General features: G+C 36.0%; 1 non-coding gene across 1 annotated transcript; it reads right to left on the bottom strand.

Annotated features, from left to right (window-relative positions):
• Positions 1-10,683: 10,683 nt before the first annotated feature.
• LOC149496165 (small nucleolar RNA R71) lies at positions 10,684-10,790 on the bottom strand. Its single transcript, XR_016321082.1, has one exon. It is a non-coding gene; the product is annotated as a small nucleolar RNA R71 (small nucleolar RNA).
• Positions 10,791-14,693: the final 3,903 nt, after the last annotated feature.

The following is a 14,693-nucleotide window of genomic DNA, read 5'->3' on the forward strand; positions in this document are numbered from 1 at the left end:
GAACTGGATTCGGCCATTGTTGCAGAAACTCAAAAGCAACTTAGGGTTTCAGTTTTCAAAGAGAAGATAAAGAGAATATTAAGCGGTTAACACAAAATAGAGACACTTAAGTGGCGGAAGAAAGAAATAAAGAACAGTTTTTAAATGGAATTTAAAACGACAAATAAGACACAAGAAACAAAATAAATAAAGGAAATAAAATGCAAAAGATAAGACCCTAAAACCGCCAAAGCACTAAAGACAAAAACAATAAAAACATAATAAAAAAAAAACACAATAAAATAACTGTTTTAGTCTAAAGCAAGATTCTGGTAATGACTTTAGAAAGTCATATCGAAGCAATGTGCGTTTTTAGACAAAAATCAGTTTACACACAGAATAAAAATTAGAACACAACAAATCTTCTATTCTCAAAATTAGAAAGCAGTTTAGAACATACTTACAGAGTTCTAAAGTTACGAGTTTAGAACTAACATACCAAGTTCTCTTCTAATTGAGCAGAATTGACTTTCATTCAAAGGTTTTGTAAAGATATCTGCCAATTGTTTTTCTGTGGGAATGAACTCAATCACGATATCACCTTTTTGTACATGATCACGTATGAAGTGATGTCTGAGTTCTATATGCTTGGTTCTAGAATGCTGAACTGGATTCTTGGATAGATTGATGGCGCTTATGTTGTCACATTTGATAGGCACTGTTTCTAATTTCAGTCCATAGTCTGCCAACTGTTGTTTATCCATAGAACTTGTGCAACACAACTTCCAGCAGCAACATACTCTACTTCTGCAGTAGAAAGAGCAACTGATGTCTGTTTCTTGCTAAACCATGATACAAGGGCGCTACCCAGAAATTGACAAGTTCCAGACGTGCTTTTTCTATCTATTCTGCTTCCTGCAAAATCAGAATCACTATACCCAACAAGATCAAATGTATCATCTTTAGAATACCACAGACCCAGATTAGAAGTTCCACAAAGATATCTTAATATTCTCTTCACAGCAATTAAATGAGATTCTTTGGGACATGATTGAAATCTAGCACATAGACAAACACTAAAGTGTATGTCTGGTCTGCTTGCCGTTAGATATAGCAAAGAACCAATCATACTTCTAAACAGCTTGATATCCACGTCTTTGCCTTTTTCATCCTTTTCTAATTTTGACGATGGACTCATTGGAGTACTACATACCTTGGCATTTTCCATTTTGAATCTTTTCAACAACTCTTTAGTATATTTTGCTTGATTGATGAAAATTCCATTCTCACATTGTTTGATGTGAAGCCCTAGGAAGAAATTTAATTCTCCCATCATACTCATTTCGAACTCACCCTGCATAATCTTATAAAATTCCTTACAGAGAAGGTCGTTAGTAGAACCAAAGATTATGTCATCAACATATATTTGTACAACTAGAATATCATGTGCTTTGTTTTTAATAAAAAGTGTTGTATCAACCTTTTCTCTTGAAAAACCATTTTCTAATAGAAACTTACTCAATATTTCATACGAAGCTCTAGGAGCTTGCTTTAAACCATAAAGAGCTTTAGTAAGTTTGTAAACATGATTAGGTTTATCAAAAATTTCAAAGCCCGGAGGTTGTTCTACATACACCTCTTCATTTAGAAAACCGTTTAGAAAAGCACTTTTCACATCCATTTGATACAACATGAAGTTTTTAAAACATGCAAATGCACAAAGCATTCTAATGGCCTCAAGTCTAGCAACTGGAGCAAAGGTCTCATCAAAATCGATGCCTTCTTCTTGGTTATACCCTTGAGCCACTAATCTTGCTTTATTTCTCACAACATTACCTTGTTCATCAAGCTTATTTCTAAACACCCATTTTGTTCCAATAACAGAATGGATTTTAGGTCTAGAAACAAGTTTCCAAACTTGGTTTACCTCAAATGGATTTAGCTCTTCTTGCATGGCAAGAATCCAACTTTCATCATTTTGAGCATCTTCTAAGTTTTAAGGTTCTAATTGAGAAACGAAAGCAACATTACCAAAATATCTTCTAAGTTGAGCTCTAGTCATCATCCTTTCTGAGGGGTTATCCATTATGTCTTCCTGGGGATGATACTTATGAAATCGCCATTCTTTTGGTAATTGAGAATCTTCATTTTCTGCTTCTGGCATTTGGCTTTCAACTATGTTCTGATCTTCATGTTCTAATTTTGGTTCAGCCTGATTATTGATGTTCTGATCGCTTCCTGGCTATTCTAGTTGTTCTGATTGCTCATTCTGCTTCTCAAGTTAGAATCTACAACATCATCACTTTCTAATATTCTAGAAGTAGAGTCATTTTCATCAAACACAACATGTATTGATTCTTCTACAACTAAAGTCTTTCTATTAAATACTCTATATGCTTTACTATTATTAGAATATCCCAGAAAAATCCCTTCATAAGATTTTGCATCAAATTTAGCAAGATGATTTTTCTTGTTATCTAGAATAAAGTATTTGCACCCGAAAATATGAAAATAACCAATATTTGGTTTTCTACCTTTGTATAACTCATATGGAGTCTTTTTAAGTTCAAATCTTACCAAAGCCCTGTTTAGAATATAACAGGCAGTGTTGACTGCTTCTGCCCAGAAATACTTTGGTAGTTTAGAATCACTTAGCATGGTTCTGGCCATCTCTTGAAGTATTCTATTCTTGCGTTCCACCACTCCATTTTGTTGAGGTGTTCTAGGTGCTGACAAGTTATGGAAGATTCCTGTTTCGTTGCGAAAAGCATTGAATTTCTGATTTTCAAATTCTCCTCCATGATCACTTCTAATTGCCGTGATGGTGTATCCTTTCTCATTTTGTATTTTGTTGCACAGATGAACAAACATGTCATATGACTCATCCTTATTTCTAAGGAAGAGTGTCCAGGTGAATCTTGAGTAATCATCTACAATAACAAATGCATAGAATTTTCCTCCAAGACTAGAAGGAGTAATTGGACCAAATAAATCAAGATGTAGCAATTCTAAAGGTCTAGAAGTAGAAACCATGCCCTTAGATTTAAAAGAAGTTCTGGTTTGTTTGCCCATTTGACAAGCATCACAAATGTGATCTTTTTCAAATTTCAACTTTGGCAAACCACGAACCAAATCTTTCTTAGACAGTTTAGAAATAAGGTGCATGCTTGCATGACCAAGTCTTCTATGCCATAACCAACTAGAATTATCAATAGAAACTAAACATATATCCTGGTTATGCATATCAGAGAGATCTAGTAGGTATATATTTCCAAACCTTTTTCCAGTGAATAAGGTTGTATTATCATGCATGTTCTGAACTTCACAATGAGAAGGTTCAAAGATCACTCTTCTATTTTTATCACAGATCTGACTCACACTTAACAAGTTATAATGTAATCCTTCTACTAAACATATATCTTCTATTGAGGGATTAGAACCTACCACACCAACACCAACAATTTTACCTTTTGCTTTGTCTCCAAAGCTTACCGTACCTCCCTTTTTCTTTTCTAATCTGGTGAACTTCTTTTTGTCACCAGTCATATGCCTAGAGCAAGCGCTGTCCATGTACCGCATCTCTGTTTTCAGCTAGCTCCTTAGGCACACCTGAAAAGATCAAGCAGATTTAGGTACCCAACTCATATTGGGTCCTGGAGGGTTAGTGGTAACAGGTGCACCATGATTCTTCTTTTTGTTGAACCATTGATGTTCTAAAGTCACAACATTAGAAACAGCATTTTTCTGATTAGAAACACGATTCAATTTAGAAATGCTATTAGAATTTGTTTTCTCTTTAGAAAATGATTCTGAAATTGATTTTAGAATGCTAATCTCAGTTTTCAAGGATTCATTTACAGAATTCAGATTTTTGCATTTTTCTTCAAGAAGTGTCAGATTTTCAGAAAATTGATTATTACAACTTTTAAGATTTTTGATTTCTATAATAAGATCTTTACATGTGTGAATACTCAAATTTTGAGGCTCAAAGAGCCGGTTTTCCCGGACTGCAAACAGTTCGGCCGGACCAGAGGCCATTTTGGAAATTTACCAGAGGTATGCCAATATGGTACTTAAAACGTCTGGGACGTCGTGAGGATCGCGGAACTGGTCCCAGAATAGTTTTTGGAGGTCTGGAACTCCCGAAAAAGCCTCCGAAACGTAAAACTAGAAAGTGCGCCAGCCGCAGCGGCGGCGGCAGCCCCCCTTCACGGTGGCGGTAGCCGCTATCGCCGGCGGCGGCAGCCGCCGACGACAGCGGCCGCCGGACAGGCCGCCGGAATTAATCATTATTAGACAAATAAACTGCCTTAATTAAATAAATTTAGGCTAAATGCCCGGTTAATCAATAATCGTGGTGTTAAGCTTAAATTCGACAATATTGGCTAAAAAAGCCTAGTTAATCAATAACTATGGTGAAATTGCCTTTATTTCGAACAAATTCGGCTTAAGTCCAATTAATCAATAATTGTGGCTAAAAAGCCTTAATCAATCACGTTTTGGCAACAAATTGCCTACAATTAAATCAACCACATTTTGGCAACAAATTGCCCACGGTTCAATCAATTTTTGGCAAACAAATTGCCTATAAAAGAGATTAACCACTTTTTAGCGGCAAATCGCTTAAATCAGAAGCTTTGGCAAAATGCCTTAGAATTAATCAATCTTTTGGCTAAAAGCCTTCAAACAATCATTTTGGCGACAATCGCCCAATCATCAACTTTTGGCAAAAATTGCCTAAATCCATTCATTTTGGCTAAAAGCCTTAAAATCAAGCATTTTGGCGACAATCGCCTAAATCACATCAATTTTAGGCAACAATTGGCTAAATCAATCTTTTTGGCTAAAAGCCTTAAAATCAACATTTTTGGCATCAAATGCCTAAAAATCAATCAATTTTCAGGCAAAATGCCTAAACAAAATGTACAAAGCATACACACACTCATGCACAAAGCATACACACACTCATGCATAAAGCATACCCATTCAAAGCCCTCTAAAAGAGGCCTATCGAACTACGTTGACTTTGATCTTCCATTCAAACGGAAGTACGTAGGCACGTTAGGGATTTAACCCCGAGCGGCAAGTCAAAATCACATAAACACTTTCATTGGTTCAATTATTTCATTCACCCTGCAAAGCATTCATTGTTTTGGTTAGTTCATCATCATGACATAGTCTCGGGATCCACCTCGGGTTCGTAGACCATGCCTTAACATTGGGTTAATTAATCTAGCATTTAGGTTAATTAAAATTGGAGTCACTTAGGGTTTTTCCTAGTTTACCCTAAAATAATTAAACAAGGTGGCAACTCACACACTCACGTGCATTTCTGCCCTTAGTCACATGCATTCATATGCCATGATGTTTGGGGAGGGGTTCACAGCATGTAACTTCTTGATAAAAAGCATCTTTTAAATGATTACTTTCAGATTTTAATTTTCTGAAATCTCTCTTTAGAATTTTATGCTTTCTAACAAGTTTTTCAAACTCATTGCAAAGATTGTTGTAAGTATTTAGAAGATCATTTTCTGATTCAGGTTCAGAAATACTTACAGTGCTTTCATCATTCTCATGGATCGTTGCATTTGTTTCGTTGATTCCAGCTTTCTGTGTTGAAGCCAGAGTGCTGATTTCTTTTGATTCAGAGTCAATAGTAGCCATCAGACAGATATTAGCAATTTCTTCTTGATCATCGTGGCTTTCAGGATTAGAATCATCTGAATCACTCCAGGCAGCTACGAAAGTCTGCTTCAGCTTCTCTTTCGTTGACTTCTTTTTCAGTTTAGGACAATCAGGCTTGATGTGTCCAGGTTTGTTGCATTCATAACAAACCACTTCAGAAGGTTCTTTCTTAGGCAAGTTACTATTTTTAGATGGAAAATTCTTTTTATTAAACTTTTTCTGTGGCCTTCCACCCTTTCGATAGAACTTTTTAAATCTTTTAGCAACAAGTGCTAAATCATCACTATCAAGATCAGAAGAACTTTCTTCACTAGAATCTACCCTCAAAGCCAGTCCTTTCTTTTTCTTATCTTCCGTTGTCAAGGAAGATTTCATTTCTTCTGAAACAAGAGCTCCTATAAGATAATCATAAGTGACGGGAGTCTCTTTGTAATTCATAACAGTCCCTATAGAATCCCATTTTCTAGGTAGAATTCTAAGGATTTTCTTAACAAGCTCATCTTCTGAAATTTCCTTTCCGAGAGTTCTCAAAGGATTAACTATATTGGTAAATCTAGAGTTTAGTTCTACAATAGTTTCTCCTTCTTTCATACTAAACATTTCATATTCTCTCCAAAGGATATTTATTCTGGATTCTTTTACCCTGTCTGTACCCTCATAGGTTACTTTAAGTTTTTCCCATACCTCTGTCGCAGATTTACATCCAGATACTTTGTTGTACTCAGTCGCATCTAAAGCACAATGAAGAATATTAATAGCTTTTGCATTTACAGCAATATCATTCCAGTCACCATCGGTATATTCTTCTTCAGTTTTTCTAACTAGCTCATCTCCTACAGTTTTCATGGGAATGCGAGGACCAGTTATAACATTTCTCCAACAATTTATATCAACTGATTTCATAAAATTCTCCATTCTAGTTTTCCAGTAAGAGTAATTGCAGCCATTGAACAAAGGAGGTCTAGAGACAGATTGACCTTCTAAAGTAGAAAGAGGAAGTGGGGTTGCCATGGGATCTTATCTCTTAAGCAGTTAAGCTTAGGTAAGTCAAGAGCCAAGGCTCTGATACTAGATTGTGGGTCCCGAATGTGTATAGCACAACCCAAGAGGGGGGGGGTGAATTGGGTTTTCTAAAAACTGAAATAAATTTTAGAAATTCTAAACAAGAATTAGAATTCTAAGTGCAGCGAAAAAACATGCAGAACTTTGTGAGAGTAGAATATGGATTAGAATCTCCTCACAATGTTCTGATTTCAGATATAGAAAGTCTGTGCAAAGTGCAGTTAATTGATTAGAACAGCTTCACACTGACTTGTACAATATCAGAGCTCCTTTATGAAGGAAAGTTATCAAATTTAGAACTTCCTCATAAAGTTTAAAAAACAAAATAGAAACCCAAACAGCGAACTATACTGGAAATAGGACAACAGTTAGAACATTGTATATTCACCATATTAGAATACCAGAGTTCTAACGTTTAGAATAGATGAGACTTATTGCCATTTTAGAACATCTGAATTATTAACAATTTCAGCGTTTCTAAGAAATTAAACAAGAATGTAAAAGAGACAATATCAACCAAACTTCAAAAAAAATAAAGAGATCAACACCAAGAGTTATAGTGGTTCAGCACTAACTCGCCTACATCCACTCCCTAAGACGCATCTTGAGATCCTCCACTAAGTTATCTCTTTTAAAGGGTAAGAGACAAACCAACAGTACAAGGCAATAGATAAAAAACCTAGATCTACCCTTTTGTCCCACTAGATTTTCCAAAGGTTCTAGTTAACCTCAACCCTTTCTGTTTTTGGTAGAGTACAGAAAACTCGATTCAAGACATTACTATCCCACATAAGGAGAAGGTCGCTTGATAACCTCTATCTCAATAGCTTCTAACCTAAGCCATTACACTCAAAAGTTTAACAAAATAAAGAGCCTGTCTACTATAGAATACAGATTCTAAATAGACAGAAAGAAACGCCTATGTAAGCACAGGAAAAACATTTTTATCAGATTAGAAGATCGATTAGAACACAGAACTGTTTTTCAAAAGTAATTGTAAAAATTCTTTTCACTTTAAAATATTGAAAACGTTAAGAGTAGAGATGAAAAGAAAATGGAGAAAAGGATTCGTTCAATGAGAGAGAGTGCTCTAAAAATAAAAACTCTTACTTCACCAAATGATTAAGGCGTAAACGTTCCTTTATATAGAAAACGAAGGAGCTGTCGCTTTTTGGAAAGAGATCAGAATATCTTCTTTCCTTGTTTAGAAGATCTGAAAATCTTTGTTACCAAAAATTATTTTATCCTTTTTGGTAAGAGAATAAAATCAGATTTTCACTTTCCTTTAGAAAAGTTTTTTGACAGCATTAATTTTTGGAGAAAAAATTATTTGCGGAAAGATGCACTTACCAAAACCAAAAGAGATTTTCCTTCATTTTTAAGGTAAGAGAATAACTTTAAAATACTCTAGATCTTGCAAAATATATTTCCGAAAAGGTGAATGATTTTGTTACCAAAAACATTAGAGAAGAAATTTCTTTAGTTTTAGGAGAATAAATCCTTTCGATTTGAAGGAATATTTTCGAAAATAGATTATTTTGAAGAAAACTAATTTTCTGAAAAATATTTTTGAGAGATAAAAGGATTTTTGTGCTCATATATGGAATTTCTCTCTATCCTACAAAGTATTCCTAAATACCTAGCTACTAGGTCTTCAAACTCTTCATATTCAAAGTAGGATTTGCCTTGTATGGTTCTTTCTCCAAAGAAATTCTGCATAAAAATAAAATTAGCACAAATAACATAATTTTAAATTTATTCATTTTGTATTAATCATCAAAATCCGAGATTAAAAAATTGACCCTTGAGCCAACACAATCGTGCTAAAAACTAAGGAAATCAAGGGAGAGTCAGGAGTGAGCACGCCCTGAGCATGCTAAAAGGCACGGCCGTGCTCAGAAGAAATTCAGGGCGTGCCAGCCTAGCACGCCCATTGCAAACTCTAGCTGGGGAGGACAGGGACAAGCACGCCCAGCCTGTGCTATATGGCATGCCCGTGCCACAAAGATTCATCAGGGTGTGCTTGCCTAGCACACCCCGTGCTCCATCAACCAAACTTCCAGACTTAAGCACGCCCCAGCCGTGCATAATGGCATGCCCGTGCTTCGAAGGCAGAACTAGCATGAACTAAAGACGCAAATAAATCTTTTCCTCACATGAGCCCGCCTCGGAGAGTTTCCTAAACGTACTAAATAAGACCTAGACCTATTTTGGAAGAGAAAGGAGTCCCAATTAAAAAGAAATCTAAGGCCTAAACAGTCATGATCTCCTATAGAGGATTTTGCACTAAATAAGGATTCTATTTCCTAAACGGAGTCAAATTTGCCTTCAGGAGCTTTATATAAAGAGGGGAACTTTTCATTGTTGGATATCTCATTTTTGGGCTATTTTCTGCATAACTCTCTCTCTCTTAAAAGACTTCAAGCATCCAAGATTTGTGCCAAGATTTAAGGAAGCCATCCATATAGCTGTGATCTAGTTTTATCTCTAAACTCTTCATCTTGTTTTTCTTTTCATTGTTATCACTAAGCATGATGATTGATTCAAGTATGACTGAGTTTTATTTAATTACTATGTCCAGCTAAACTCTTATACTAGGGGTTTGATGTAACTTAATTCAATTCCAATTTATAATATTAGATTTGTTTTTCATTGTTCTTGTTATAATTTATTATTGTGCTTAAAGCTTCCAGGCAGAATTTTTCCCCTGGATTGAATTATTTCAATAATCGCTATCGGGAGAAAGGTTTTTGATATGAAAAAGATAATAAATTACTTGAGAATAATAACTTGAAGCGGAAGCTATATGGTTTGACTCAAGGAAGGTTTTCATAAGTTAATGATCTTAGGTTATGAACTCACAAAATAACCACAAAACTCAAAGATCTAATTTATGTTTGATTTCTCTAGTGGAAGATAGGTAATTAGACTACATTAGAATAGCTAACAATACATCGAGAGAGCTTATTAGTAACTCTAGGGTTATTTCTCCTACTTGAACAATTAAAATTGATTAATGAACTAATAGAATAAGTTGAATAGAATTAAGTGAAATCAAATTCCCTAGTAATTTAAATCCCTGATTTCTTTTCACCTAAATTTTGTGCTAGATTTCTTTCTATTTTTACTTTCAAGTTTATTTTCCTTACAGCAATTCTCTCTTATTATCGTTTAAATAATAATAGGTTAACATAATTTTGGTACTTGATATACAATCCCTGTGGATACGATACTCTCTTACTCTATATTACTTGGTGCGATTTCGTACACTTGCGAAATTCACTGTTAAGTTTTTGGTGTCGTTGCCGGGGATTGGCGTTATCAATATCAATACGAATTACCCTATTATTAATATAGACATTCTTTTATTTTTATTTAACTTTCTTTTAAGAATTATTTCAGGTGTTTTATGCAAAGAAGATCGAGAAGGACTGAACCTCTAGTCTTTGATCCAGAAATCGAAAGAACTTGTCATAGGCACAACGCTGCACGAAGAACATAAGAAATAAAACCCGAACAACAAGCAGACATGGCAAACGAAAATGAAAACTTAAATGAAAATGTAATCGGACCTCCACTTCAACATCCGGTCCGTACCTTGCGAGATTACACAACACCTAATCTGAATGGGACAACCTCAAGTATTACAAGACCTAGGGTGGAAGCTAATAATTTTGAGATTAAAGCCGCAATTATCCAAATGCTCTCCACCTCGATCCAATATGAGGGTTTGCCTAGTGAAGATCCTAATGCCCATATCACAAATTTTCTGGAAATTTGTGATACTTTCAAATAGAATGGTGTTTTTGAAGACGCAATCAAACTGAGACTTTTCCCTTTCACTCTTAGGGATAAAGCGAGATCCTAGTTACAATCATGTCCCGCTGGAAGTTTCACAACATGGGACGAATTAGCTCAAAAGTTTCTAGCAAATTCTTTCCATCCTCAAAAACCACCAAGCTGCGCAATGAGATAATGACATTTGCTCATCATGATCAAGAGAGCTTGTACGAAGCTTGGGAAAGATTCAAGGACCTGTTGAAAAAGTGCCCACATCACAGTTTGCCTAAGTGGCTACAGGTACAAACTTTCTATAATGCATTGTCTCCTAACATCAAAATCACTTTAGATGCAGCTGCAGGTGGATCCTTTGAAAAGAAGGGATTTTATGAAGCCTACGAGTTAATAGAAGAGATGGCAAGCAACAACCATTACCAAAACAATTTCGAAAGGAAAAGAACCACAAGAGTCTATGAAATAGATGCCATTACAGCACTTAATGCCAAGGTGGATAATATGGTAAGAAAGTTGGACATGTTAACCACTAATCCTATGAATTCTATTATGCAAGTTTGTGATAGATGCAATGGACAACATGGAATTGGAGAATGCATGATGGACTCTTTAAATCCACAAACTTTGGAGCAAGTAAACTATGTGATGAACCAAGGAAGGAAGAATTACCCTTATTCCAATTCATATGATAACAGATTAAGGAACCATCCTAATCTATCCTATGGTAATCCTAACAATGCCTTGAACGCACCACCAAGTTTCCTTCCTCCAGAAAAGAAATCTCATGATGACCTCCTCACTGCCCTTTCTAAATCACACATGGATTTCATGAACGAAACCAGAGAAAACCATAAAATCCAGCAGGCTGTAATAAGAAATTTGGAGATTCAGCTAGGACAATTTGCAAACATGATGGCATCTTGACCTCAGGGTACGTTACCTAGTAATACTGAAAAGAATCCTAAAGAACAAGTGCAGGCTATCACCTTGAGAAGTAGCAAACAATTAGAAGAACCACCAAGGAAAGAGAAGGAAGAAAAAGAACAGCCAAAGGTGCCCATCATTGACCTAGAAGAACAAGAAAAGGTAAAACCCTATGTTCCACCTGTTCCCTTTCCACAAAGATTAAAGAAAGCATAAGACGACAAGAGCTTCCTCAAGTTTCTGGATGTATTTAAAAAGCTGCATATCAATATTCCTTTTGCTGAAGCTCTTGCTCAAATGCCTAGCTATGCTAAATTCTTAAAAGATATCCTGAGCAAGAAACGAAAAATCGATGATCAAGGAACAGTAATGTTAACTGAGGAGTGCAGTGTAATTATCCAAAACAAATTGCCTCTAAAGTTAAAGGATCCAGGAATTTTTTCTATCCCTTGCAATATTGGTAATCTTGACTTTGAAAAGGCTTTGGCAGATTTAGGTGCTAGCACTAATCTTATGTCCTATGAAGCCTTTAAGATGCTAGGTATGGGAGAGCTCAAACCAACAAGGATGTCTTTACAATTAGCGGATCGATCAATCAAATATCCTAGAGGAATTGTAGAAGATAGAAGACGTGCTTGTAAAGGTAGGTACATTCATCTTCCCTGTTGATTTTGTTATTCTTGACATTGATGAAGACAGGGAAGGATCTTTAATCCTTGGAAGACCTTTTCTTGCAACTACAAGAGCATTGATTGATGTCTATGAAGGTAAGTTAACTCTAAGAGTCGGACAAGAAGAGATTGTCTTTGATGTGCTTAAATCTTGCAAACTTCCTATGGATTATGGAGATTGTTTTCGAATTGATGTTGTTGATGAATGTGTGGAAAACACTTTGCATTTCGAAAATAACATTAATGAATCAAGCATCATGAATGAAAAAGAAAAGGAACCACCTAAGCAAGAACTGAAACAACTGCCACCTCATTTAAAACATGCATTCTTAGGTGAGGACCATTCTTTTCCTGTTATTATTTCTTCTCACTTAACGCTTGATCAAGAAGAAAGGTTATTGCAGGTTCTACGAAGGCATAAGAAAGCACTAGGGTGGTCTATCTCAGATCTACAAGGAATAAGCCCAAGTGTATGCATGCATAAAATCTTGATGGAAGAAGACTACAAACCTTCAATCGAGCATCAAAAGCGATTGAATCCAAACATGAAGGAGGTAGTCAAGGCTGAAATCATAAAACTCCTGGATGCCGGTATCATTTATCCAATTTCCGACAGTAGTTGGGTAAGTCCTGTCCAAATTGTTCCAAAGAAGGGAGGTATGACTGTTATCTCTAATGAAAACAGTGAACTAATTCCCACAAGAACAGTCACAGGTTGGCGTGTGTGCATAGATTACAGAAAACTAAATAAAGCAACATGCAAGGATCACTTTCCCCTACCCTTTATTGATCAAATGCTTGAAAGACTTGCAGGTTATCCTTTTTATTGTTTCTTAGATGGCTATTCAGGATACTTCCAGATACCTATTGCTCCTGAAGACCAAGAGAAAACTACTTTCACCTGCCCTTATGGCACTTTTGCCTATAGGAGAATGCCTTTTGGGCTATGCAATGCCCCCGCAACCTTCCAAAGGTGCATGATGTCCATTTTTTCTGATATGGTAGAAAAATTTATTGAAATATTTATGGATGACTTTTCTGTATTTGGTTCTTCTTTCGATGCATGTCTTCATAACTTATCTTTAGTAATGCAACGATGTGAAGACACTAACCTTGTTTAAATTGGGAAAGTGTCACTTTATGGTTAGTGAAGGTATTGTCTTAGGGCATAAGATCTCTCAAAAAGGGATTGAAGTAGACAAAGCCAAAATCGAGGAAATTGAAAAACTGCCTCCTCCTAACTCAGTGAAAGGAATAAGAAGCTTTCTTGGTCATGCAGGGTTTTAAGCCTTCTTATGGGTTCTTAGGGGTATACAACTATTAAAATTGACTTGGAAAGTCCTATGATAGGCTTAACTAGGACTTCATTGAATGGATCCTCAACGACATTAGTTTTTTTTATTCTTGGGTTTCAAATAGTACGAAGTGTGTTAGGTCCTCTTATATGTCGGTAATGTGGAATGGGAAGTCGCTTGATTCTTTTCAACCTACAAGAGGAGTTCGACAAGGAGATGCTCTATCTCCCTACTCATTTGTCTTATGTATTGAATACCTATCCCATATGATAAAGGAAGCTATTCAAGATGGGAGATGGAAACCAGTTCCTGTGTCTAATTTGGGCTCTTTTCTTTCTCATCTCCCTTTTACGGATGACATGGTGCAATTTACGGAAGCTTCTCTATCTTAGTTGCAGCTGGCTCTTTCTATTTTAGACACTGTCTCTAAAGCTTCGGGCTAGAAAATGAATTTGAATAAATCTTCTCTGTTTTTCCTAATATGGATGATTCTTTCACAACTTCTTTGTCTGCGATTTCAGGTATCCCATTAACGAAAGATATGGGTAGGTACCTTGGGGTTCCTACCATTCATAACCGGATTGGACATAACTCTTATGATTATATTTTGCAAAACATGCATTGTAAGCTAGCTGGTTGGAAAGCTAGCTCATTATCTATAACTGGCCATCTCACCATGATCAACTCGGTCATCTCAGCTCTTCTATGCCATGCTGACAGCTTTGCTCCCGTCTTCCATTACTAAGGAGATGGACCAATTATGTCGTGACTTTCTCTAGAGAGATTCTATAAACAATCAAACTGTTCACTTGATTGGGTAGGATAAGCTTCTTTGTCCAAAGGAAAATAGAGGCCTTGTTATTCGTAGGCTGGATGTTTTGAATCAAGCTCTGGTGGGTAAATTGACCTAGAAGGTGGTTCAAGATCATGGGTCGTTATGGGCGAGATCCATTATTAACAAGTAAATGAATGGGAGATTATCTTGGGGACATCAAAACCAGGAATTGTTCATCCTATATATGGAAAGCTTTCTCTGCTGGTATTAAGGTAGTGCAACAAGGGATTCTTCGTGACATCGGCAATGGTAGGGATAAATATTTTTGGATGAAGTCTTGGCATCAGTATTAGATAATCATTGTGAAACAGAATATTGTTTTGTAACTAGATATTGATAGGCTTGTACACTTTTGTATAGCTGTTTAGATAGGTCTCTCTCTTATCTCTTTCTATATATAAACACATTTACACATAATGAGACAACAATAACTTCTCCAAATACTTT

This window comes from Jatropha curcas, chromosome 5 (assembly GCF_041381405.1).
Source record: "Jatropha curcas cultivar XTBG-Jc1 chromosome 5, XTBG_Jcur_1.0, whole genome shotgun sequence".
Taxonomy (NCBI): Eukaryota; Viridiplantae; Streptophyta; class Magnoliopsida; order Malpighiales; family Euphorbiaceae; genus Jatropha; species Jatropha curcas.